Raw genomic sequence first — 23634 nt, 5'->3', positions numbered from 1 at the left:
ACTGAACATGAAATCTGAAGACAATTTGCCTTATTTTTTATCTTCTAGGAAAATAGAAAAAAAGGAAAAAAGTCTAGGCTCATTCCTCAAAAAAGTCTCATGGAATGTTCAGCACCCTGCTCTAGCCTTTGGGGTGGATTATTAACTCAGATAATTTCACTTATATAGAGCTCCTAAAAAGTGTTACTTCTTTTACTGACAGAAATGAAGAAATGAGTACTATCTTAAAGATCTTGTAGACTCTTACCACCAATCGAAGAATCTTTGGACCTTGGAATACTGTAGTTTCAGTAGATAATCATATTCATGGACCTCGAACCCTACTTTTCTCTGAGAAATAGAGGTGGCAGGCAATACTTCATCTACAAGTTAAGTGTTCAGCTCCAATAGTGATTTACAAATCTTGTTTAATTGTTAAGGAGTCTCGAGATGCATAAATATTTTGTTCATAAAGTTAGCATCCCTGTACAGCCTGATTCAGCGAGCATACATACAAGAAGTTTATTCAAAAATCACTGTCCTTAAGTAACACTGCGAGAAGAAGGTCAAGATCTTTTTGGTAATACACTTATGATTGGAGAAATTATATGGGCAGAACTGAACTTGGGTTCCCTTCTCATTCTCAAAAAGCTCAGACCCATGTTTTCCACTTCAGCCAAAGAATTTCCTTCCAGAGTGGTTTTCAAAAGAGTTTTCTGAATACAATTCCCAATTCCCAAGCTAGCTCACAGTATGGCAAGGAATGCACCAGTCATAGGACAAAAACAAAGAAAAAAACAAGAGGAAAAAAAGAAGGAAAAAAATGATGATTAATTTATTTTCCAATAAAAATGGATTGCTTCTTCATTTTTCAGTACAGTATTATCCATAAACATCACTGAGCATCCGAACGTGAATCCAGAGTCACCTTCTCCATGCTCTCTTTCAAGAATTTAATTTGCCATTCCCGGAAAATTCAGTGATACATGAGGCAAAAACTTTGAAGCCTTATGGAAAATGAAAACTTAGTCCTGAGAAAAAGAGGAATTTACTTCCTTTGCAGTGCCTAGGAAGGCAGCACACACACTGAATAATGTAACAGGCAGAGTGGGTGGGTATGCATGTGCAGGCAGAACATCCCAATGCCACCGTTGCTTCACAATGAAAATTCATTCCCAGACATGTCTTTTCCACGCAATCATTTTAACACATTCTTCCTAACCTGAACATGTTGAGCACAAAGGAACCTCATGCATCACGCTGTTTATCCTTGACCTTTCCTGTTGGTTCAGGAAGGTACATGTCTTCTACTTTATCTTGGAAAAATCTAATTAAAAGAGAAGGGAGAGATTTACATGTGTGAAATTTTAATAGACTTTCCCACTTTAGCAATTGTACATTATGTCATCTTGGATAAATTTTGACTGAATTAACTTTTCCAGAATGCCCACCAGACCTGCTTTCACAGGCTGTTTTGCCATCTGCACTATTAAAACATCCCCATTAACTGTGCCTAGGGTCTAATCTTTTGCAACTGATTACAAATAGTCCACAATTCACAGCCTGAAATAGAATTAGTTTTTTTAAATTAAACTTGTAAATTCATTATACCAGAAACAAAAGGATATATCTAGTTATAATAAATTTAACCTGGAAAGGATACAGATTAAGTTGGTCACAGACAGTGTTAATAACGATCAGATATTAATAAAGTACAATTATTTGACTCATGCGTGTTCAGGAAAGTTTTAATATGTTTATATTGAGAGTCTGACAGAAGCTCTTGTATTTCTCTTGAAGTCACTGACCTCTTACTGTAGTTAAATGATACATACTCATAGACTAAACAAAAATTGCCAAAGATTCTGCTCTGTAAACCAAATATCTGTACTTCTAGATATGTAGAAGGGAGAAGGATTTTTTCTTTTCCTGTATCCCCCTTAACAATGGTCTTGTTACAAAACATTCTCCCCCATTTTTGTCTCTGTAAAAGTTAAAAAAAAGTTAGGGGAAAGTCTAGAAGATACTACCTGAAAACTGGTTCAAATCTTGTTCTGTGACTATCATCTTCCTGTTCAGACAAGTCATGTGTATTCTGCCCTGCACTTCAGTTTCCTCCTCAGTTGTTCTTACCTGTCACATGAAAGATATGGTTCCTCTGTATTAAGACAGAGGGTGGAGCTAACTCAAGGTCAGCTTTGAGGCAGTTGGAAGTCGGCAAAGTTAATGGATTTCTAGAATGGAAGTCTACAGTTCTACCATTAATGAAGTATTTCCAGTTGGGGGGTCTCTTTTGCAATAACAACAACAAAAAGGCTACTGTGGGAATTCTGCCTAGAATGTGCATTCCTAAAATAAGGCTTTTTAGTTTTCTTACATACTTATAAGTAGAATGGATGGACAAGGCAAAGAAGTAAAAGTAAGGAATACTTAAGGCATTTTTAAACATATAAACTGTATAAAACCACAAAAGATGTTGTTAAGGCTGGGTTGAATTGGTATTGCCAAGATTTCCAGACTTTTATGATGAAACTGAGACCTAAAACCCTATGACCATCCTTTACTTTGAACTCCAAGTCCTGTCAAATTTGAGGTTTCCTCTGAGAGGCAATTTACATTCTGAGAGTGTGCTAAGCCGCAGCAGCTGGGAGCCTTGGCCACTCTGAAAGAAAATGGGCATATGTTGTCATGGTTTGACAACAGGTTTTCAGAACTATAATGCTTCACTGGAATTCAGACATTCAATAGAATGACTACAAATTATGATTTTGGATGCAGAAAATGTTTTGAAAATTACTGATTCCATTTCCAGCATGCTGAAGGGAATGGTATTTTCTGATGAGAGCCTTAGTATCTACCCTGTGGAGCTGTATGATGTATGCAGTTGTTTTTTGCCTTTTAATCCCCTCTGTGTCCATCTTTGTACCTGAAACTGTATCAAAAGATAAATATCTGAACATTTGTTTCCTCAGGAAAAAGAATATAGAGAAGACAGTCTATTATTTTTTTTAAGGTAAGTAGTCTAATGTAAAAGCTATTCTTGAAGGGGCAAAGAGAAAACAGATCCCTCTCAACACTGAACCATTCCTCTGAAGTAATCGTTTGGATTTCTCAGGCTATCACTGTTCCTTGGATGTCTTAGAGCTGGGAAGCTTGACTGCCACATCAGGGCTTAGAGTCTTGACTCTCGGTTCAGAACTCTAGACTACCTTTTCTGTCATGACTACTGACCGAAGAGCAACAGTGAAGAATGATTTGGAGATAGATAAGTATGCCCTCATCCAATCCACAGATGGCTGTCACCATTCTATAGCAGATGAATAGTGCATTGATCAGCATGTGCCTTCTTACCTTGTGGATACAAAGACATTGAGACGGCATATTTCCTCTTTCTCTTGCACTTTACACACCACATCTATCAAGAAAAAATGTGGGCTAGGCCACTCAAAGGCAAAAGAAGCTGTTTCAGCAATACGGGGATGACTCAACAAGGAAATGACACAGGGAGAATGAAATGTTTATCTCTTCAAAAGGATGCAGACAGCTAACTACTCATTCAGAAGCACTAGGTGTGGCAGTTCCTTATTCTTTGTGATCCTGTATCCAGTCTAAACAGCAGTTCATAACAACGGTGCCAAATCATGTGATGCATTTAAAAAGTCCAAATGAACATCTGCATCATGTAGCCACCTTTCCTGCAATAAGGTCTAAATACCAGGGAGGGAGCTTGTTCAATATCAAACTTGAAATAACTGGACTGTAACATGTTTGCAATTACTTAAGTGGGTAGAGAAAGAATCCAGCTCAGTCTAGTGCAAGGCAGAACATTTTTTTCAGGAATGCCTGTTAGGTCTGATTTATTCACATCACATTATTGTCCACAAGTCAGAAAGGTCGTATGTATTCCAAGCCAGACCAGCAGACAGAGCACAAGGAAAAGGGTATTCTGGAGTTTGGGGTAAGGCCAGACTGTGTGCAATGTTCAGGGTAACTGGTCTTTTGGACTCTCTAATATCAGTTCTTTCTGAGCCTCTTGGGAGATGGTTTGCTTGGACTAGAATTGATATTTAGACTGTCAATAGAGGAAAACTGAAAAGAAGCAGAGGAAACCAAGCAAGTGAATGCCAGAACATGCTGACTCACACTTTTAAAATTCCATGGTGACTCTGGTAAATCCATCACCACCAGCAGCAAGGATTTTCCATGGGTTCTCTGAAGAGAAGGGAAATAAAGTCCTCTTTTGCAGCTATTGCCTGGACATGTCTCAGAGCTGGGCCTTTCCCAGGGTTGTTGAAAGCCTTCTAATCCTCTCCTCCACCTGCTTCAGCACATCACATTTCGCAGCTCAGCAAGACTCTATCTTTAGCCCCTCAGCAGTGGGACATTTTAGGCAGAAGAGGATTAAGCAGGCCCACACATATTTAAGTGCAGCCTGCAACTAACCACAAATGTGTTATCTGCATAAGCCATCATTATTGGAAAGAACATAAAACAGAGTTGTTGCATTGCACTATTTTTGATTAATTGGTTTCTGTTAAGGCATGAAGGAAAAGTTTTTCTAGCTAAATAATAATGATATTCATTACAATAAAACTTCATTACACCATGTCTGTATAATTTAACGTTATATGTTTGAACAAGGGGAACTGAGCCTTATAAAGAAACATGAAGGAGAAAATGACTGAAGAAAATGTGTCACACCAAACATTAACACTATAATTTTAAAGGGACATAAGTTGGACAAATCTAATTGGCTAAATCAAAGTGTGTGCATAGGGAACTGTAAATACTGATGTGGGTGTTGCTAATGTTTCAAATTTTACAGTATTAAAACATTGTCCCTAAAATCATAGTGTTTTACTTCATTAGATGTTGTACAATTTCTTCATTAGGAAGACAAGAACAGGAACATTGTTTTCTTCCATATTTTTTTTTCCACAAAGACCTAAAGTGGTGTTGGGATTTAGAAATTATTTACTTGTATCCTCAAAAGCAAGTGGTTTAAATTGGAAAGACTTACTACTGTGACTAGTCATATGCAAGCATCTTTGCTTTTGTAAAGATGAAGTTCCTCATATGATACTCTTCTCTTGGAAATGTTCTTCTTTGGGAACTGAGATGTGTCCTTGCTCTGAACTTGGTTTTGGCAGAGTGTTTCCCTGTACCTGGGATCTCTGCCAGAAAAACATGAAGACATGGGGTGGGACAAGGGAAAGAATAGTCTAGCTTGAGGGTGAGGTTAGCAGCCTGTGGCCAAGGGTTACAGAAACTCAAAATATGAAACCTTCACTGAAAACAAAGTTTAGAAAAATGAAAAATGAAAAATTATTTAGAAAACAAATCTTCCAACCCATAAGAGTGTTCAGATGGAGATGTACTGAGCTAGACTCCTAATTTCTGCACATAGAAGAACTCTGCTGATGGTAATAGTGGTAGAAATGATATTCTAATTTGGACTGGTTATTTCTTCTTTTTTCCTCAGACTTGCGGGGTGAAAATAATTATTTGAGTTGACATTTTTACTACATTTTCTTCAGTCAAGCTTGAGATTATTTTTGTGATCCTTTGTAAATTTTAAACAAAATCCATGCAAACCAGACTGATTTTAAACAAGTACTCTGTAAGGAGGAGGTAGCTTTTTCTTGTCTGAAGAGAAATAGGTTTGAAATAATATATGCACATCTATTTTAAAATCATAATTTGTGAATATGAAGTATAGTGATAACTGTGTTTCTTAAGGCTGTTATGACAAAGTCAATTACCTTTAATGATTACAAAAGAGTTAGAAATTAGAAAAACACTCAAAAGTATTGCATAATTTTTGTCCCCTCAAATAACTAACCCTTTGAGCAATAGGATTTCAACTTGTTTAACTTATATTTGCCTCTTTTGTGTTGGTAAATAATAAAATAATATAATGCTACTTATATAGTATTTTCTATTATACAATAGAAAATAGTCCATTTTAAAAAAAATATTCTTGTAGCAGAGGTAGATGAATTAAATTGTGAAGTCTGAATTACCCAGGAAGACAGACTTAATTGGCTAAAATGCCTTCCTGCTTGTAAATCTTGAAGTTTTAAGATAGTTGATTCACTGTCCCAAATCCTGTCAAAGTAATCTTGGCTTTTAAGAGTAAGTGCTCAGAACCGAACTCACTTGGAATTTAGTGTGCAGCTATCACTGCTCTAGACGGACATAAGCTATGTGATTACATATACACTTGTCCCCTACCTACACATAAACAGTTATGACACTTGTGAGAATTATTTTAACTGAAATAAACCTGTCTGTGGATCAAACAAGATTGTATGCAGACACCACATCATCTCTGCCTAGAGGAGTGGTGAGAGCAGGAAAATAGGGCGTGACACCAACTGTTTGGCTTGTACATGCAAAGGATCTTATCCAGCCCTTATGAGTCATTATATGCATGGTTCAGGATTAATGCAAATTTAAATTGTTGCTTGAAGCAGTGGGTTTTATGTAGTGAGACCTTCAGGGCTAGTAATCCAGGGTAATCCAGAGCTACCCTATCTCCTTGCATTTTTCAAATCTGTCCACACCCCACGCTGGAAGACTTGTCCAAATTGTCTGACTTATTAGTTGCTGCAATTGTTGGTGTGACAAAGCAGCTCCTTCTCCTCTGACAATGCAAATGTTATCTTTCTATAACAGGCAGTTACTATTTAGGGAAGTGCAGGGGGCTCTGGAGGTTTTGAATATGCTTAGCAAGACATAGTTTATCAATCTGTATAGTTTCCTTGTGTCAAGTACTGCCAATGTTGATTCAGTCTCTTTAAGACTAAATATCTATGTGAATGTTGTTGGCATAGTAATAATTTTCTTAATTTATGATGACCTTGGTTAAGTCACAGATGTAATGGATGACTCACATAGTATTAGCATTCTTAACATCCCTATAAACACTCAAACTCCTTTTTCTAATGCTAAGACTCCCACCTACTTCCTCATTAGGCTCTTCGTATGAGTCTCGCAATTGAGCTAAGGCAGAAAACCTGGGCTGATGGTTATTAACTTCATCATCATCTTTCTGCTATACCTCTGAGTGCGCAGAGTGAGAGACAGAGTCAATCTTTATTAAAGGAAATGAGGACTCTTCTTTCTAGTTATTTTCTTTTCTTGCTTTAACATACCTTGTCAACTTTCTTTATAATCTCGTTTCTGTAGATGATTTGAAAAGCAAAACCCAAATTCTCCCTTCAGATCCATTCATCCATCAGTCCAGCCCTCTAAAATTATTTTCTTAGTGTGATTATCAAAAACAAAGCAATAAAATGCATATTTTATCTTTGATCATATTTATAAAATCTTCAATCAGGAAGCTACTCTATATAGCAGAAACTGAAGCTGACTACCCTCTAAAATCTTTCTCAGAATAAAGCTTTTGAAAACTTTGGAAAAATTAGTTATGGGAACGGCAGCTGTTGCCTACAATTAGACCATAGAACGGTTTTCCAAACTGATAGTTCCCCGTTAAAAAGTAAAGGGCTGTGTGCAAACAGATTTGGATGAAGTATTTGGTCACAATACTTGAAAACTCAGAAGAAAGCAGAATCATTTATACATTAGCCTCTAGCCTTCTGGGAGAAAATGTGAAAAGAGTTAGATTAGAACTCCAAAGCATGTTTTTGGGTGTGTGGTTTTGAAAATTTTGTATACTGAAGGAAGAACATGTTAAAAATACAGTAAAATATAAAGGAATATTTTGTTTGTTGTTTGTTTGTTTGAATATAGGATCTTTCTAATATACATTGAGTTTTGAAACTCACAAAAATGTTAAGGTGACTGAAAAAAGACTATAAGCAAGTATACTACATATTATCATTAGACAGGTCAAAGCAAACAGATGAAGACTTTGGTGTTTGTGTCTCATATAAAATCACACCATATTCTGAGAGATAAATGAAAGAGAAATATATCTGAAATTCTGTGCTATTCTTCAACTTTTCGGTGGAAGTATTGTCTTTTATGTTTATATAAATAGATGTATCTGTCTGTATACATATACCTGAAATGAGAATATAGAATGTAAAAATAAACCTATGAGAAAAGTTCTGCCTGAAAACTGTCATTGATGTTAATGGAGTTCTATTTTGCCAGTGGAGAATCTAGTCTGTGTAAATCATTAAGGCAAACTTTCTGTATTGCTGCATTCAAGAAGACAATCATATATGCAGTTGACATCAAGGTTAATATTAGAAAACTACTGAAATAGAACCCATCAGAACATACATTCAGTGTCCAAATTTACAGTTGCAAAACAACATATAAGCAAAAGTTAATCTTTATTGTTTTCATAAATTGCTGAATTTGGAATTTGAACATTTTTTCAGTGAAAGCTGAAGTTCAGAAAAGAGCAGAACAGAATAAATAGGAGGATGTGTCATACGGTGATGTTCTCAATGGAGCACAGAACACAAATCCATCAGCTTTACATCCACATTCTGTAATTGACATAGACATGACATCAGGATACTATAAAGATATCAAGTCTGTGATATTATCAATGCTGAGCTTCCTGAGGTTCAGGACTTATCTTGAAAACCTGTAAAGAAACTCTTCTTAGGATTAATTGGAGTTTGCCTTAAAAAAAATTAAAAAAAACTTTATTTATGTTCTTTATATATCTACCGCCACCACCTGTGTCTCCTAGAATGCTTCCATCAACGCTGCCTCAGTAGAATCCTAAACATCCACTGGTCAGATTATGTGACCAATACGTCTGTTCTTGAACAAGCAGCAGTCACAAGTATCGAGGCCATGCTACTGAGAACGCAGCTGCGATGGGCAGGGCACGTCTCCAGGATGAAGGACCACCGCCTCCCTAAGATCTTGCTTTATGGTGAACTTGCCACTGGCTGCCACAAGAGAGGAGCTCTGAAGAAAAGATACAAGGACTCCCTGAAACAAGCCTTGGCCATATTGACCACCATAACTGGTCTACTCTGGCCTCCAATCGGGAGGCCTGGAGACAGACCATCTATAGCACTGCTGATGCTTTTGAGAAAGCACGCAGGATCACCCTTGAGGAGAAAAGACAACGCAGAAAGAATCGAACCTTGCAGAATATACCATCTAAGGAGTCTTTCTGCTGTGTCTTTTGCAACCGGACATACCTATCTCGTATTGGCCTTTTTAGCCACCAACGCGCTTGCAAGAAACGTGGGTAGAGCCCTTCCCAAATCTTCGTTCTTGAAGCCTAGCCATGATGATGATGATATATATCTATTTACACTCCATCTAAACTTTCCTTTAAATAGCAAGATATGTGGCTTTCTTACAGGGTGTCAAAAATACATCTGATGGAAAAATGTCTTTACTGTAAGTACGTTTGGAATTATATTAGAAAGAACAAAATATATCACAGAAAATATTTTATTCAAAGCTCACATAGAATGTAATGGAGACACAAACAATTATATTACAATTCTCAATGTGCCCTGGGACTGCATATTTATGAATATTTCTACTTTAACTGAAGTATTCCAGATTTGGAAAATTCAAAGAACAAACACAAAACATAATTAGGATTTTAATTCATAAAATTAAATAAACCCATAAATCCCATATATTTGAAACACATTTTCAATTAGTCATCAGTATTCCCCTCAAGAAATTATCTGATAGAAAAAGAATGAGCAGATTGCATATCTTTTGTTGTTGTTGTTCTGGATGCTGCCTGAAATTTTGATTTCAGGTTCTTTAACTGACTAGGATAATGCCTATGTAGCTCAATCACTTTAACTGAATGCAAATGCTGTACCACTACAGTTAATTTAGAGAGATGAATAATCTAAACTTACAATTCAGGTTCAAGGTGCATTGTCTATTATATTAGACTGACTGCAAGAGGAACTTAGACTTAGTAAGTTCCTAATTTAAATGTCTCCTTTAAGTACTCAAAGCAAGGTTTCATAAATCTCAACAAAATGTTAACAATTTTCAAAAATGAAGGGATACATGCTGTCTTGTACTTCACATTTCAGTGATATGTCAGAAGCACAAATGAACTCTGAACTCTTGTCTTTTACAGCTTGTATGAAAGGTCTTTTGATACTGAAACACCTCGCTTTTTACTGAAGTTATTCGTCATTCACATCTTCACTTGTATGTTCTAATGCTCTTAAGGAGTTTATTTTTTTATTAGCAAAACCTTTGCCACTCTCTTTCAAATCTTCAGTCGAGTACCAATAGCTTACATACATTAAAAACATGTACAGTTATCCACCAAGAAGAAAAATGTTCATTTTAACATATTAAAGCAAATAAATAAGTACATGTTTGACAAAACCACTCCAAAATCTTACTGGAAACTTGTCATGATATGACAAGACGTTTATTTTTCAAACCAGTCTCTTTTTTTGCTATTGTATATTCAAGTTATGGCACTTGATATTAAATTGCACACAGTCTAAAACACACAGCTCCATGGGCTATGATGATCTGTCTCTGCTTTGCCCAGACTGAAGTAAACATCATACATGTGGTACTCATTTCACATAAATTTCAGGTTCTGATCAGTGGTTACTGTCACTCGTTCAAGATAACAAACAGAAAATTACGGGAGAGCAATGTGGTGCAAAGTAGCCTGGAAGTTATCCACAGAACATGTCTTTTATATCTCAAGTTGTAATCCAGCTCACAAGAATGCCTTTCATGTATGAAGAAAGAGTTTATTATCCTATCAGTATACAATCTGTTAATAACAAACATCAGGGGAGAGTTATTCATTTGCCCTGACAGCTTTGTGAACAGGCTTAGAAACTGTTCTGAATAGTAAAATACATTAAGAAAAATATGTTATTTATGGCAGAAGACAGGAAAGGGAGCTTTCCTCCTGGAATTTAGGAAACTTCAGCCAGCCAAAACATAGCACAAGTTCCAAAATATATTTGCAGGATTAATGAAAGACAGACTCTCTCATTTTCACCTCAGATTTAAAGGTGAAAGCCATGTCACTCGGTGACACATTTTTCAAGGAACGATATTGACAAGCTATCAATTTTACTCATACAAAAGCATAGGCAGTCCTGAGTTCCTATGAAAAGCTGGTAATTTTTTGGTCTGACCTCTGATTTAATTTTATGTCTACATTGTTAACCTGAATAAATATTTTCATTCAGCTTGTACTTGTGCATTCTCTGGTTCCATCTGGCCTTTCTTGAGAAACGTTATGGAATAGAAGATGAAGGCAACTTGCTCATGTATACATGGGCCTGGAGGTATGTGTATTGAACCTCTAGACTTACTGTATCTGATTCCCATGTTTGATAGAAATTTTATTTTGCTATTATATTTATTTGTAATATGAATTTTATGTATCTACGCACACACTACTAAGCCAAAAGATATGTTTGTTACTATCATTTTCTCTGATTATGACCATGGCATTGCCAAAAACTAAACTTATAGCTAATAAAAAAGAAATGAAAAAAAAATACCAAAAACTTTTAGGCTGGTCACTATTTTGTGGTCCCTTAAGAAATAGTTGCACAGACATAGAGATGTAACTGAACAATTCAGAAATTCAAATTTTCTAATTGCATGTATTTTACACAGTGGTGTATATAAGGTGCAATATATAGTAGATTTTCAATAGGTTCTTAGCCCTTACAAAAAAGTTCTGAAAGAGTTCAGCAAAGGATACCGTGTAACCCTTCAATCAGTCAAAGGAGGTCCTCCTTGTTTTAAGTGCTTATGCACTTCATAAAGAATAGAGGTGGAAACTGATTTAGAGAATTCCTTCCTTCCTCTCCCTCCTCATGAGTGTTAAATCTGAGAATAAAATCCAAGTTTTCTGCCAGTCTAGTACCTTCATTACTTTTCTCTCAGGTAAGCTGCTATGACATGCATGGGTCAGGCAGCTACAGGTGGGTGTTGGAGATGCTGCTCATCAAGGCAGAACCTAGACCAGACACGAGGCCACTGATCTCTGACACCTGCTCAGAAAATATGAGTATCAAAGATGGTGAGCAAGCTCTGTTGGCACTCCAATCCATAGCACAAAAATCCCACTGTTGAATTTGACTTTCCTTAGTTGCCTAACTGTCCAGGTCTTCCACAATATTTTGAATAAACTTTTGGTTTTTTTACTAAGAATATGTACCTCCTACCTGAACTTTTACAAGTGTGAAGCAATAACATCTATAACCAACCTACAGTGAAAAAAGGCCTAACCATTTTTTTGATATTATGTTGTAAAATACATTTGTAGTTCCTGCCCTTGTTATTTATATTTTAAACTCACATACCGTATTTTCAAAGAAATAAAATGAGACATTTGAGGAAAAACCCTTACATGTAACAGTTTAGGTTTCCATTTATGAAGCAAAATTACTGTCCTTAATAGAAAAGATAATTCAGCAATCCAATTAAAGTATTATTGATCTGTTATGGTCATTACACAGTGAAAAGATTAGCTATGAGCTATTTTCATTAAAATTATTTATTCACATCTCCTGGTGGTTTTTTTTTTTTTTTAAATTAACTTGTCAGCTGATGAAAAGGTGCTGAACTTGCAGGGTGAAGTCCACTGTGTAAAAAAGACAGGTAAAAGCAGAAAAACAGCACTTTCATTTGTTAAGAAGAAACATTTTCTGTAAGGATCCAACATGTCCTCTCTCTAGGTCTAACAGGGGCAACCCATGTAGGGTAATTCACTGAAAAAAATCCAACAAACTGTATTACAGATTTTTGTGAAGAGCACAGACATCCGGAAACATGATGAAGTTAATTACTATTGGGTCTGGAATTCTGAGTCAAGAGTCAAACGATGAACTTCCTCACTCTATATTGTGTTAGTATGTCAGCCTACTCAGTTAAGAGTTGGAAACCTCTGGTAAAGACTGCATTATCTGTGACGTGATGGCCAAACAGGTATGTACTAAATTACAAAGACTGAACTAGATGGGAAAATTAATTTTGCATCTGTCACCATCTGATAGATGGGAGGAGAAGCGGATGAAAGATTTAAGGATTAACGGTTTTCTGTCCCGGTGGTATTTTTTTTATCAGTCTTGTATCTTCAGGACTAACAGTTGATTAATATTAGACACAAGGATGCATTATGGTCCAAATTTCCCACAAAAGTTGAAGTAAAATCCACTTATGCGGCCAAAAATTCCCATTTTCAATACCAATTGGATTCTTAAAGACATAATTAGGTCACTTGTCAAACATCACCTCCTAAAGGTAGAGGAGCAGGCAATTCCCAAATGTCAGAAGTCAAGTAGGTGAGGTAGAAGGCAGGCTTGCCTAAGCAGGGATCTTCTCTTGGAAATAAGTCAAAAAAGGAAGATGTATGCCCAGTGGAAGAAAGATCAAGTGACATGGGAAGAATACAGAGATTCTGCTTGCTGATCTAGGGAGAAAATTTGTATCGCCAAAGCTTAACTGGAGTTGTAGCTTCCAGAAATGTGGGGGACAATAAAAAGAGTTTTTTCAAATACATTAATGGCAGTTGGTAGTATAGAAATATCATTAGTGCATTACAGGATGAGGATGGTCACCTCACACACAGGGACAGAACCCAAGGGAATGCATGAAGTTGTGTCAGAGGAGGTTTAGGTTGCATATTAGGAAAAGGTTCTTCACCCAGAGAGTGGTTGGGTGCTGGAACTGGCTCCCCAGGGAAGTGGTCACAGCACCAAGCCTGCCAGAATTCAAGAAGCGTTTGGACAGTACTCTAGGGCAGATGGTGTTACCGTTGGGGATGGTCCTGTGCAGACTGTGAGTTGAACTCGATGATCCTTGTGGATCCATTCCAACTCGGCATATTCTGTGATTCTGTGAATTGACATGTGCAGTAAAGATCAAGGATGTCAAGGTCTGAGGACCAAGAGGGCTTTGTCTGTGGATGCATTTTTAAGCTCAAGTGATTTCTTATTAAAATAGCAGTGCTTATTCTGGGGCTCAGGTAATTAGAAAGAAGGATTTAGATTCTCCAAGAAAACATCCACCACTGCTATTCCAAACAAAACAACAACAAAAAATTATTCTCATTTAAGCTTAAGTGATTTTTAGAGGGTCTTTCTTCACATGTGTGAGAAAGTAAAAGTGAGGACATTCTGAATCCTCTGATTCAAATTAAAAAAGAGAAGACTGAGAAAAGACAGTTTTGCAAACTCACATAGAAGTGAGTGGAGCTTATAAACATATAATGGAAGGTACTTCTAGAGGAAGTCCCTTTTATTTTTCCAGGTTTCTGAGATTATAATTCCAGCGTTTAGTGGTATGTGATTGCAGCTTTTACTCACTGCAACATTTTTTTCTGATGCTTACTGCTATTTTAGCACTTTGGAGGCCGGTCACATAATAACACTCCCATGCTTTGAGGTTTGTCTTTGTATTGCAAAACAACATTCCCCTTCAAATTCTGTATAATAAGTTGGAAGGTCTAAGTGTGATATTTTCTCAACAAAGAGGTCTGTAGAAGTTGGAAAATGCATTTCAAAAGTCAATGGACACAGTGATTTTGGGTCAGAAAGATTAGTATTAGTGGTATTTAATTTAAGAGGCAGGCATAAGGCATCGAAAGCAGGAGAGTCATTCAGAGACCTGCCAGGCTTTTCCCATACTGTGACTACTTATGGTGTATTTATGTTCTCTGTGTGTTCCAGCGAGAGAATCCAATCTTCACATCACCACTGTAGGACAGATATAAATCATTATTTGTGGTAGAAAGTTGTGGAACCCGAAACTCAGAAGTAAAGATTTGTTCAAAGCCTCACAGTGACTCAAGTAAAACATTCAATTAAGAAAAAAGTTCTCAACCACTACTATGCTTCACATTTTCTGTCTGGAATTTTGTCTTTGCCAGAAAAAAATTATTGTGGAAAGAAATATACAGGATAAATGCCTTCTCCAGATAGCTATGGACATTCAGGAGATGCAGGCAGCTACATGCAGATGTTCAGATATACAGACTCACACCCTCAATATTAAGCTGTTTCAGAATGTATTAATAGTGTCTTGCTTTTTCTCTAACAGCTTTCACCTGAGAAGATCGTAAAGAGCCCTATAAATTGTTAAATGTATTGAGTTCTGCTGAAAACAAACCAGCTTTACATATACCTGTTTGCTAGTGGGGAAGTGAGGAAGTTATGCCAAGGGCAGAAGTATAAAAATCATTGTGTTTAAAAATTGTATGATTTTGTTCCAGAGAGTCTCTACTAGTTTTGAAAGGACACACTGCATTTTCTTTCTCTCCAGAGTCCATGACAAAGATGATCTCTTTCAACTTAATAAGACTGAACAGATCGATGTGAAGAAAAGTAGTTTGAACCTGCTTCATAAGCCATCAGGAAATACCATCAGCCAAGACATATTATGGGATTATTTTTTACCTCTCAGTAAATTCTTGAGGTCTTATTCAGTGCTTTTTTTGTCCTGTGCTGAAACCTGTGCTGCCTATATCAGTGGAGGAAAACTTACCAGTGATATCTGTTTTCACTTATTGGATGTTCATGGGCATTAGATTTTGTTTTCAACAAAAATGAAGATAGAGAAAGAAATGAAAATCTTGTAGATGTCTGAGCTAGTTTCTGTGACTTCCTAGAAAGTTATAGTGAGATCAGAGAAAAAAAGTTATAGCAAAATAACTCTAACAGATATTGTGATTCAGGTGGATAATAAATAAAAAATGCCTACCATGGACTGAAATAGTGTTCACCGGTAGTGGGTTGACCCTAGCTAGATACCAGGTACCCACTAAAACCGCTCTCTCGCTCTCCCTCTGCAACTGGACAGAGGAGAGAGAAAAAAAAAAACAGCTAAGGATTCATGAGTATAGATAAGAGCTGGGAGAGGTCAGTGACTGATTCACAGGCAAAACAGACTCAAAATGGGGATAGAACTTAAACTTATTACTAACAGGACAAGAGCCAAAGAGTGAGAAATAAAACAGTCTTAAAAACACCTTCCCCCCACCCCTCCTTCCCTCCATGTTCTCCCTCCTCCCCCCATCAGTGCAGGGGGACAGGGAATGGGGGTTGTGGTCAGTTGTTGTTTCTGGCGCTGCTCAGGGAGAGGAGTCCTTGCCCTGCTCCAATGGAGTCCCTCCCACAGGAGACAGTCCTTGATGGACCTTTCCAGTGTCAGTCCATCCCTCAGGCAGCAGTTCTTCCCAAACTGCTGTCCCGTGGGTCACTCCTCCATGGGGTGCAGTGCTTCATGAATGAGCTGTACCGACATGGATCCCCACAGGGGCCATAAGTCCTACCTGGGAAAAACCTGCTCCAGTGTGAGCTTCCCTCTCCACGGGCCACAGGTCCCTGGCAGGACCCTGCTCCATCCTGGGCCTCTCACGTGGTCACAGCTTCTTTCATGCATCCACATGGGTTTTTCCATGGGCTGCAGGTGGCTTTCTGCACCCCAATGGTCCTCCATGGGCTGCAGGGGCACAGCTGCTCCACCATGGTCTGCACCAGGGGCTGCAGGGCCTCGGCTTCGGCACCTGGAGCACCTCCTGCCCCTCCTTCTGCACTGACCTTGGTGTCCACATTGTTATTCCCATGTTCTCGCTCTGTTCTTCCCTGGCTGAAATTTCTTCTGCGCAGCAATCTTCTGTTCTTAAATGTGTTATCCCAGAGGCGTTACCATTACTTCTAACTGGCTTGGCCTTGGCCAGCAGCAGGAAGTCAGTCCTGGAGCCGGCTGGCATTGACTCAATGAACAGGGGAAGCTTCGAGCAGCTTCTAACAGAAGCCACCCCTGTAGCCCCCTCCCACTACCAAAACCCAGCTGCAGAAACCCGCTACATTACCAAATACTTTTGAAAATAAAAGAAAAAATATTTTTAGTTTGAATTTTTGAATTGTTTCTTACGAAATAAAGTTAGATTACAAATATTTTAGTGAAAATAATTTTTCATCAGTACCATCTATTGAATTAGCTACATCTGTTTGAAAGATGTTACTTCAGTGATGTGTTGTTTATTAAATATACAGTGTCAGCAGTAAAATAAATGTTTGAGATCTTCACCTTGTTAGATGAAGAGGTAATAAAGAATATTTTTCTAAGTGAAAGTGTGATATGTTACCTAAAGTAGCTTTTTATCTTTCAAGAACTGTAGTGAGAGCTCGTGGTGAGCCTGTCCTTTTGAAACAAGAGTGTGTCCTTAATATTTGCTGGTTTGCTTTTATTTACAGCCTCAATATAATAAACAATATTTCTGGATTTCTGTCCATTGCCACTACTGTCTGTGGATGATTGTTAGACCGGCTTAACACTTTTGTACTAGAAACAAATGACCCAGTCAAGGCCATATAACAAGTCTGGGTCACTTAGGTATTTCCAAGTCAAATCAGTTTTCCATTTTAAAGTGAAAAAGATGTGTTTTTAACTAGTATTATAAGCATTAGAAAATATTGTGATGAAGACAGTTTTCATAAGACCCTGGCCTCAACGAACTCAATGAAGTAAAATCCACTAACTACATTAAACATGTCTGGACTTTAATATAACTTTCTTAAGATGCATGTAGCTATGATACAGTTGATGAGGTGACAGAGCTACATTTTCCTTTCTATGTACACTTTTTAATGTTACTGTCTCTAGGGGGTTTGTGAGCCAGACTTGATTCAGCATGTTACAAATAAGTATGCACTATCTTCTCTAATAGAGACATTATCTTTGTTCTTATTTCCATTTGTATTTTTTCCTGACAATCATTCAAACTGAAAAGTATCTCTGGATTTCAGGGTTTTTTAGTTGGCCAGTTGTCATTGGTTTTGATCTCAATGTGCTTACAACTATTAAATTTTAGAAGAACAAATAGATGCAAGATATCTCACAAAGGAGTTTTTATCACATTATATTTCCAGTTCAGTTCCCAATCCAGATAGCTGAGTCATGAATACATCTCCAACAAAATCTAAACTTCCAAATAAGCCAGACTTCAGCAGAAAGTGCCAGGATATTTCATACATGCCATTTTGATATTCTTTAAAATATTATGATGTTTAATTCCCTCAGAGGTGTCTTAATCTAGGGTTTTCCAAAGAGCCTCAGGGTACAGGGAGCAGTTGCCTGTTTTCTTTGGTTTCTGCTAGCTATATTTGGCTTAGCTTCAGAAGACCTTATTTTTCCCTTAAGAAGTCCCATGACCATAAATGCTATGTCAAAGGGTTTGGTTTTGTTTTTTTTAAAGTTACAATTACTAGCTACAAATTCAAAACATCTTAAAATGAAATCGTGTTTGGGTTCTTTATTTGTGGGAAGCGTTTGAAGTGTTTGTAAGAAATGAGCACACTGAAACATATCAGCTGTTAATGTAACATTAAAGTTAATAAATAATTTATTTATATTTCTGATAATTATATCATGTTGGTTGTATTATTATTATTATTATTATTATTATTATTATTATTACTATTATTTAACAATAGGGCTTAATTATATCTTTTAAAAATTTAGGATAATTCTATAACAGATTATACAGATGTTAAACTGAAGACAACTCTTAATTTTTACCAAGCCCCATAAACCCCTTTAAAATAGTTTCAAAACTTTACATATTTTGTGACTTCATAGAATCACAGAATGTGCTGAGCTGGAAAGGATCCACAAAAATCACTGAGTCTAACACCTAGCCTTGTACAGCACCATCCCTAAGAGTCACTGAGAGAGTATTGTCCAAACACTTCTTGAACTCTGTCAGGCTTGGTGCTGTGATCACTTCCCTGGGGAGCCTGTTCCAGTGCCCAACCAACCTCTGAGTGAAGAATCTTTTAATAGTATCTAACCTAAACCTCTCCTGACACAACTTCAGGCCATTGCATTGGGACCTGTCACTGGTCATCACAGAGAAGAGATCAGTGTCTGCCTCTCCTCTTCCCCTCACAAGGATGTTGGAGACTGCAATGAGGTCTCCCTTCTCCAGGTTCAATGACCAAGTGACCTCAGCCACTTATACAGCATCCCTCAAGACCCTTCACCATCTTTGTTGTCCTCTTTCAGATGCCCTGTAACAGCTGAATATCTTTCCTATATTGCAGTAGCCAAAACTGCACAGAATATTCCAGGTGAGGCCGCACCAGTGCAGAGCAGAGCGGGACAATCCCCTCCCTCGACCGCCTGGCAATGCTTTGCCTGATGCCCCCCAGGACACGGTTGACCCTCCTGGCTGCCAGGGCACTGTTGACTCATATTCACCTTGCCATCAACCTAGATCCTCAGATCCCTTACTGTGGCACTGCTTTCCAGCATCTCATTCCCCAGTCTGTCCGTACATCCAGGGTTGCCCCATGCCAGGTGCAGAATCCAGCACTACTCTCTGTTGAACTTCATGTGGTTGGGGATTACCCAGTCGTCTAATTTGTCAAGGTCTCTCTGCAGGGCCTCCCTGCCTTTGAGGGAGTCAACAGCTCCTTCCAGTTTTGCGTCATCTGCAAACTTGTTTAGTATCCCTTCCAGTCCTGTGTTGAAGTCCTTTATGAAGATGTTGAAGCGCACAGGGCCCAAGGTGGAGCCCTGTGGAACCCCACTAGTGACAGGTCACCAGTCTGATGTTCCCCCATTCGCTATTACCCTCTGTGCTTGACCCATGAGCCAGTTGCTTACCCACTGCATGATGTGTTTATTCAGCTTTGTGCTGGACATTTTGTCCAGAAGGATGCTGTGAGAGACAGTACTGATACCCAAAAAGATTGCATCAACTGACTTCCCTTGAGTAGCTGGGTGAATTACCTTGTCATGAAAGGACATCAGCTTGGATAAGCAGGGCTTTCCTCTCATGAAACCATGCTGGCTGTATACTAATACAAGTTGATGTAGTGACAGTGTTGAGGAAGACAGACATAGGAAAGCCCTCAGCTTCCCACTCTGACTTTGCCAGTGTTCTCCATCGGGGACATCTCTGTGGCAGAATAGAGGCTCTTTCTTTGATTCTAAGATCATACCACTGATATATCAGTTAAATATTATCAAAACAATTAAACCTTTCATATATTTTTATGATTGCTTCTAGAAACAGCAACATTGTCCTTCAGGCATTATACAATAAAAAAGTATATACGGTATCTACCCTAAGGAATCTGCTATATTCAATAGCAATGTCCAATGTAGTTGTGTGTTTATACTTTTTTTTTCTTTTCATTTGAGCAATATCATTAGCCTCCACATTTAATAAGACTACTAAGAATAGAAAAAAGTGACATTTAATTTTCTTGGCTTTGGCTACCACATTGTTGTGTCTACATATGCATGCACTCATCTAGGGCTTCTCACACCCACTGTTCCACCCACCCATGTATATACGAAGCTAATCACAGTGCTTTTAAAATAAAATAATTCTTTACTGCCTAACCACAATGGCAACCCTTCCAGCTCATTTGTTTCATCATGAATAAAATACATGGAATACTCCACTAGGGAATCTTTTGGGTAAAATGAACATTATTTAAAACCACAATATTTAAACTTCTGGAGCTATGTTGTCTTCATTGTGATGCTGAGACAGTGTTAACAGAATTTGAGTTCACAGAATTCATAAGTCAAGATCATGAAGCACTGCAGAACAAATGTGCTAATCTGCTCTGGAATGTTGCCTCATTCCATCTGAAAAGTCTGTATTTGTATTGAAGACATAACAAAGAGAATTTCTACTTTCAGACTCACTGTAGATATTTTAAATACTCATCATGCTAGGTATCTAATTTATCATCAGTGAATTTAAATACCAATTTTACAAATGTACATTTCTATATATCACCTAGACACTAGAGATTTTCACCTCTCACCTGTCAACTCAGAGATTCAAAGACATCAATCAACTTTTTTTTCCTATTTATTTTATTTTTATTTTATTTCCTTTCTGCAAGGTTAGCTCTTTTGCTTTAAGACTGAGAATTGGAGAGTATGAGCTAAAGCCAAATCCCACAGTTGGAGTGCTTTTAAGACTTGTAACAAGTTAAGACGTATGTTTTCTTATTTATGAAAGAGACAGAGAATGGCAGAAAAAGAAAAGGTAGGATAAAGAGAGGATAAAGAGAAACTGCACTTCTGTAATTATAATGTAACTATGTAGCTGCAAACTGAGAGGTCTTTGCAGAGATTGTGTGATATTGGCCATTCTCACAAAACAGGAGAAGATAACACTTTAACAATGTTTAGAGAAGCTGAAATGTTTTTCACTGAACAGAAAAAAACCTCACTCTCTTGTGCATGCTCCTTAATAGAATGTGCCTCTAATTACTTTCTCCAATAACGCATTTTCAATAGCTAAGTTTGGGTATAATCTTTAGCAGCTTTCATTACTATTATCGCTGGTGGTATATCTACAGGGGCACACACGAGCACATTTCCCTATTCACATTCTGTTAAAAGCTGATTGTAAAGGTGTTGCAAACTCAAGGAACCTAAAATAAAAAAATGCAGTTTTAATTCCACCTGCTTAGGCACATACATTCTGAACAGTTTTGGATTTTGTGATCCCATAGTGTCTCAGTCGCTACTGAGGATGAACGATGTATCGTAATGAGCAATTTTTTTTCTTTATATTAAAATTCCTACCAATATAATTGAACTACTGGAGTACTCCAGGTGGGGTTGCAGTAGGGCAGAGCAGAGGGGGAGAATCCCCTCTCCACCTGCTGGTCATGCTTCTTTTGATGCAGCCCAGGATACAGTTGTCTTTCTATGCTGCAAATACACTTTGCTAGATCATGTCCAGCTTTTTATCCAACAGCACCCCCAAGTCCTTTTCCTCAGGGTTGCTCATCATTCCATTCGTCATCCGGTTTGTATTCATGCTTGGGGTTGCCTTGACCCAGGTGCAGGACCTTGCACTTGGCTTTGTTGAACTTCATGAGGTTCACACAGGTCGCCCTCTGAAGCCTGTCAAGGTCCCTTCCCTCCAGCATGTCAACTGCACCACACAGCTCGGTGTCATTTGCAACCTTGCTGAGGGTGCACTTGATCCCACTGTTCATGTCACTGACAAAAGATGTTAAACAGTGCCTGTCCCAATATCAGCCCCTGAGGTATGAATGGCCTCCTCACTGCTCTCCATCTGGACTTCAAGACATTGATCACAAATCCTTAACTACAACCATACTGTCATGGTTTGAAAAAGGCCCAAAATCCAATTCTGATTCCTAGCCCCCCTCCCACATCTCAACCCCATTTGAGATGGATTTTCCAGACAGAAACACAAGACTCAATATGGGGGGAAGGAATATATTACAAGACTATACAAATAAATACTTATACTATAATACATTACATATTATCTTAACTCTATATCTATCTCTACCATGACAATAATATTTACAGTGGGCCAAATCTCTTCTCCCTCCAAATAAAAGTCCAGGAGAGAAGAAGAAGAAAAGACCCCTTCCAGTCTCTCAGCAGCAGGTCTCTCTAGGCAGCAGACTCTCTGTGTCTTCTCTTCCATGCAGCAGAAATAGTTGCTGGCTCTCTGCCAGCACACACGAAGGAGGTCTCCAAGCCTCTCTCGGCCCCCGTCTTCAAACGGGGGTCTTTCCATGGGCTGCGTAACCCCAGACAAGGTCGCATCACCACGGTCATATCACGAAGCACAAGGGTCTTCGTGACGGTCTGGTATCTTCAGGGGAAATCAAGCCCCTTCACAGAGCTCCCATGCTCTGACTCAAAGATGGCTGCCAGCTTCTCTGAAGCTGCAGCAAGAAGGGGGGAAGCCCAAGGTCACCCCCTCCACACAAATTCCTTGGCCATCCTGGCGTAGCTCTCAGGATAGTCTGAGCTTCTTGCTCCTCTCTGCAGTGCATACTGCACTTTAGGACTCCTCTCAGTCCACCACCCCCTCCTCTTTCTTGGAGGGGTCTCTCTAGGGAGTTCGGGGGTTTTGGTTATCCAGTTCTTACCCCCGGAACTCTGTCTGTGCCGTGGTCTCGATTCTCTTCCTGCTACTGCTTTCTCCTCAGACATCTCTGTGTCTTCCATGCAGCATACCGGCTTCTGCTGCTCCTTTGGTCCTTATCAGTTGCCACTGCTCTTTGGATGCTGCTGTCTCCGCTGCTGCTCCCAGCGTCTCCCACTGCTCCTACCGGGGAGAAACTCCCCCAGCTCCTGGCCACAGGCACTCAGCCCAGCTATAACACTGTTCCAAGTCTCTGCAGCCCCCCAACCGGGGCTGGGAGGGGGCAAAGCCCCCAGGGGCCCTGAGCCCCTTCTTCGTGGCTTCTACAACATGGCCACCCTTCTTCTTACAACAAGTACTACTGCTTCTTTTCCGGTCTCCAGAGATATGTTTATATTTTGCAGGAGCACTGATTGGGTCAAACCCCAAGGGTCACCACCCCCTGGGGGTTACCACTTTCCTAGTTTCAGGGGGAAAAACCTGGCTCAAACCACTACAGACAATTCCTTATAAGCTGAGCAGTCTATCTGACAAATCCATGCCCTGGCACTTCAGAAAGAAAGATGTTATGTGGGACAGTGTCAAAAGTTTTGCACGAGTCCAAGAAGATGACATCAGTCCCTTATCCACCAATGCTATACCTGTTGTAGAATACTATCAGATTTGTCAGGTATGATGTACCATATTGACTGTCACCAGTCACCTACTTGTTTTCCACATGCATTTGCAAAGTTCCTAGAAGAATCTGCTCCATGATCTTGCCAGGCACTAAGGTGGGACTGACCACCCTG

This window comes from Neopelma chrysocephalum, unplaced genomic scaffold, assembly GCF_003984885.1.
Source record: "Neopelma chrysocephalum unplaced genomic scaffold, ASM398488v2 Primary Assembly neopelma1_24, whole genome shotgun sequence".
Taxonomy (NCBI): Eukaryota; Metazoa; Chordata; class Aves; order Passeriformes; family Pipridae; genus Neopelma; species Neopelma chrysocephalum.
The sequence above is the reverse complement of the archived record's forward strand: the minus strand, read 5'-3'. Positions refer to the sequence as shown.